The sequence below is a fragment of the Castanea sativa genome, chromosome 10 (assembly GCF_040712315.1).
Source record: "Castanea sativa cultivar Marrone di Chiusa Pesio chromosome 10, ASM4071231v1".
NCBI classification, from domain to species: Eukaryota; Viridiplantae; Streptophyta; class Magnoliopsida; order Fagales; family Fagaceae; genus Castanea; species Castanea sativa.
The window spans coordinates 20,746,954-20,751,177 of NC_134022.1; the positions used below are offsets into that span (position 1 = coordinate 20,746,954).

At 33.6% G+C, this 4,224-nt stretch overlaps 1 pseudogene; it reads left to right on the plus strand.

Annotated features, from left to right (window-relative positions):
* The first annotated feature begins 2,980 nt into the window (after positions 1-2,980).
* LOC142612198 (adenylate isopentenyltransferase 3, chloroplastic-like) lies at positions 2,981-3,794 on the plus strand (annotated as a pseudogene).
* Positions 3,795-4,224: the final 430 nt, after the last annotated feature.

Genomic DNA, 4,224 nt, shown 5'->3' on the forward strand with positions numbered 1-4,224 from the left:
CATATTGCTCACAATGATGTCTTCCATGAACAGACTAAACATATCGAGATCGATTGTCATTTTATTCGTTATTATCTTGTCCATGGTGCTCTCAAGCTGATCTCAGTTTTCTCTAAAGATCAACTTGCAAATATCTTCACCTAGTCACATCCAAGGGATGCTTTCGTACTTTGATTGACAACCTCAAGTTGGTCTCACATCCATCTTGAGTTTGAGGAGGGCTGTTAACGTGTATAGTGTTGTGGACTTTAGGCCCAACTAGATTACTTGTATAATACACATTCTTGTATTATACTCTTACTTGTACTGAACTCATATGCCTCTATATAAAGGCACCCATGTATATTCTTTCACGTGAAATATAATACAATCATTCAATATTGCTAACATGATTCAATTTGGAATAAATAGTCATTTGGATATGTGAACTCTATCATCATAGTGAGCATATGTATATTAATAGATGTGTTTGTCTTAGTTACAGAAAATGAAAAGAAGAGAATGGTAGAAAGAATGGACAGGAAATAGTGGGAAAAAATGACAAACTTCATTAGTGTTTAAAGGACGGCAGGAAAGAAAGTTAAAAACAAAAAGCATTTCTAATTCTAGAGCTATAGACTAGACACTTATTACATACACTTTGCTTAATAATTGTGGAAATCATTTGGATAATTGGATATGTGAATTCATTTTTCACCTTATGAGTACATTAATAATATCTTTCATACAGAGTACATGCTTGTATAAATAGAAAGAGAATGTTATCATAATCAGAACACAAACTCTTCTCTAGCCCCGTTTGGTAATGGTGTTTAAACAATGAAAATAGTTGTTTAAACACTATAACACGTATTTATAAATTAAAAAAAAACACTATAACACGTATTTTTACACACTTTTACTTACACGTATTTCCATAAAATTTAAACAACGTTACTAGAAATCTATTGCCAAACAATGATAATCTCTGGCGTCCAATCTCTGGTTTGTTTAATTTTTTGCTTCAGTAGTTTCTTGTTTATGAGGCAAACTTGAGACCACTTGGTCTAATTTGCTCAGTTCCAAGATTTGGTGGTGCACCTCGTGTTTGAAGTCTTAGAAGTTAGAACACAGACACCTATTGGAGCAACTAGACAGGTATAACACCAATGCCACTTCAAGCTTTCTTTGTTCATGCAAGTATTCAATTGATTGATCAACTACTAATATTTGATTCATCATAAGAAATAGTCTCTTGTTTTAATAAAAGGGGTCTAATATTTATGGCTACTTAAGTACTTAGCCACAATACAAGAATTAACCATGACTTACTGCCAAGGTTTGTAGCTTAGTGCTTAGGGTTTTGGTGTGTGTAGATTGTGAATTTGAACCATTACAACAACAGTATAACTGCTAAGAAGCACGGGTGCGTTTTAGGATTTGGGTGCGGGATTCGGCAATCTTTGAAAAATAGGGTGCCGGTGCGGCGTGGTGCAGCAATTAAAAAATTATTAAAAATATTTTTATTTATATTTTCTATATATTTTTACTATTAAAATATTCTTTAAAAAAAACACATTACTATGGCCTTGGTTCACAAAACAAAGAAAGAAGAAGGCAAGAAACACAAAACAAAAAAGAAAACACAAAAAAACAACAAATATTCAAAATAAAATTGAGGAATGACAGATTTAGGATGTTTGGGCCTCATTCAAAGCCGATTTTGGCTGTTTTGGCATGATTCAAGGTCGATTTCAGCATTTTTCGGCCGCTTCAGTCAGTTTCAGCTGCCGGCTGAAACGATCCAATTCGGCCGATACGACCAATGCGACCTGATTCTGGCCGAATCAGCGCGAATTGGAGCCAAGTCGGCCCGAATCCGAAGAAAAAAGAAATCAAACGCGACACTAATGCGCAGGCAGCAGCGTAGGTGGCCGCACCCCGTGTCGGACTCTAGTGCGGCACCCTCCCAACCGCATCAGTGCTTCTGTTGTCCACAATATGAAATTACAAAATCCTAGATGGAATTAAAGATAAGACTATAACTAGGCCTAACTAAACTTTATTGCCATACAAACCCCACACCATTAGGGCTTCTAGTTGTAATGAGTAGGTTTATTTGATAAGTACTGCATTCTTTCTAATTGAAGTTTGCATGGCCAAAGAAATATAGATCCAGAAGGGAATGGAAAATAATAGTTTAAGTTAATTACTTTTTTACTTATACTGTAAACTTTATTTACATATATTCTATACAGAGGAAATAATGATATCCTGTTTCATTCATGGATCTACCTAGACAAATTACTTTAATAATATCTAATTTTTTTTTATTTAGGGTTAAATAATATGCCACTAATTAAGCAATAAGATCATAGCTTATGTTTGACTTATTGATGAAATCCTTATTTTGTCATTGAGTTACCTCATACCAAAAAAATTAGAATTCAATAATTATATAGCCACAACAATTTTCACAAAATATTTTATGATTGTTGAAATGGCAAATTGTTAATTGTGAATAATAAAGTGGTATTACTAATAAGTCCTAATAAGAATCAATAAAACTTTTCAACACAATTTTTTTTATTAAAAATTATTATGTTTATAGTATTACTCATTAGAAATATATCCACTCAACCAAGGGTAAATTTTATGGCAAGATAGGGATTTCATTATTATTTGCTATTTAATTATAAAACTCAAAAGGGGATTGTTATTTTTGTAAAATTTTGTGGTTATTTTCATTTCTTATGCCTCACGGAGGATGGTGTAATTTAACCAAAAACTAGTATCAACTTTCAGCTATAATTAGATAGCTTTGCGAGATTAATAATGTAAATATATATTAATCCAGTTCCATTATTAATTAAATACATCAATTTAAAGAATGGGGAGAAACGACAGAGATGAGATTTTTTTTTTTTTTTATTTATTAAAAGGAAGGGTGAAAAACAAGTAAAACTTTTTACTACGTGACTTTCCATCTAGTGGGCTGAAAATGGATCTCTTCAATCCCCAAAGACACAAAGAAAAGGTAGTGATTGTAATGGAAGCAACAGGAACTGGCAAGTCAAGACTCTCCATTGATCTTGCTAGTCGGTTTCCGGCCGAGATCATCAACTCTGATAAAATGCAAGTGTACAAGGGACTTGACATAGTCACCAACAAAGTCACTGAAGAAGAGCAACGTGGCGTGCCTCACCATTTGCTAGGGATACTAAATCCTAATGCTGATTTCACGGTAACAGAGTTTTGTGACAAGGCATCACATATGATTTGAGTCAATTGTAGGACAAGGCCGCCTTCCAATCATTGTTGGAGGCTCCAATTCTTACATTGAGGCCTTAATAGATGATGATGATTTTATATTTAGATCAAAGTATGAATGTTGCTTTCTATGGGTGGATGTGTCAATGCCTTTGCTTCACTCATTTGTGTCAAGGCGAGTTGATCAAATGCTTGAAAAGGGCATGATAGAAGAGGTAAGAAAAATGTTTAATCCCAATTTGGATTACTCAAGAGGGATTAGAAGGCCAATTGGGGTTCCAGAATTCGATCTATATTTTCGAAGTGAACAATTTTTAGACAAAGAACAACGTGCAATGTTACTCCAAGAAACAATTTCTTTGTCTAAAAATTGTTCACTTCGAAAATATAGATCGAATTCTGCTAACTTCGATCAGAGATTTGATCAGAGTGCCATGAACAAGAAGAAGCTAGACAAAAATTTATATCATATGAATTCATATTATCAAGAACTCGGGGGAATTCAATTTATAGAGGAGGCTAAGGGCAACTGGGCGGGCAATTAGTCTTTACGACTTTACCAGTGTAGCATCAATTAAAACAGTCAAACACTAGGAGAAAAAGTAGTCTTTATAATTATTCATAAAAAAATAAAAAAAAGCAGTCTTGATACTATTTCTTGCCTCCTTTTTATTTTTTTTGTTTTTCATTTTCCATTTGTTTTGTTAGTATAGCTTAATAGTTTCAAGGGTCATGTGGTATGGTATCCTTCTTATTCTTTAATAATTGCATTAAGACTGTCGAGTAACAATATGGGCTAATGCTGTTCTTTCTTTATTGGTTGCACATGTTTGTATATGGGCTAGAGTACCAAATTGGCTCAGAATATGGTTTCTTTGTCTTTGCAATGCCTATTTGCCCTCAAAATTTTGGGCCAAAATGGGCTTTTGACCTTTTCGCAAAAAAAAAAAAAAAGGTGTCATTTTAACGTTTTTT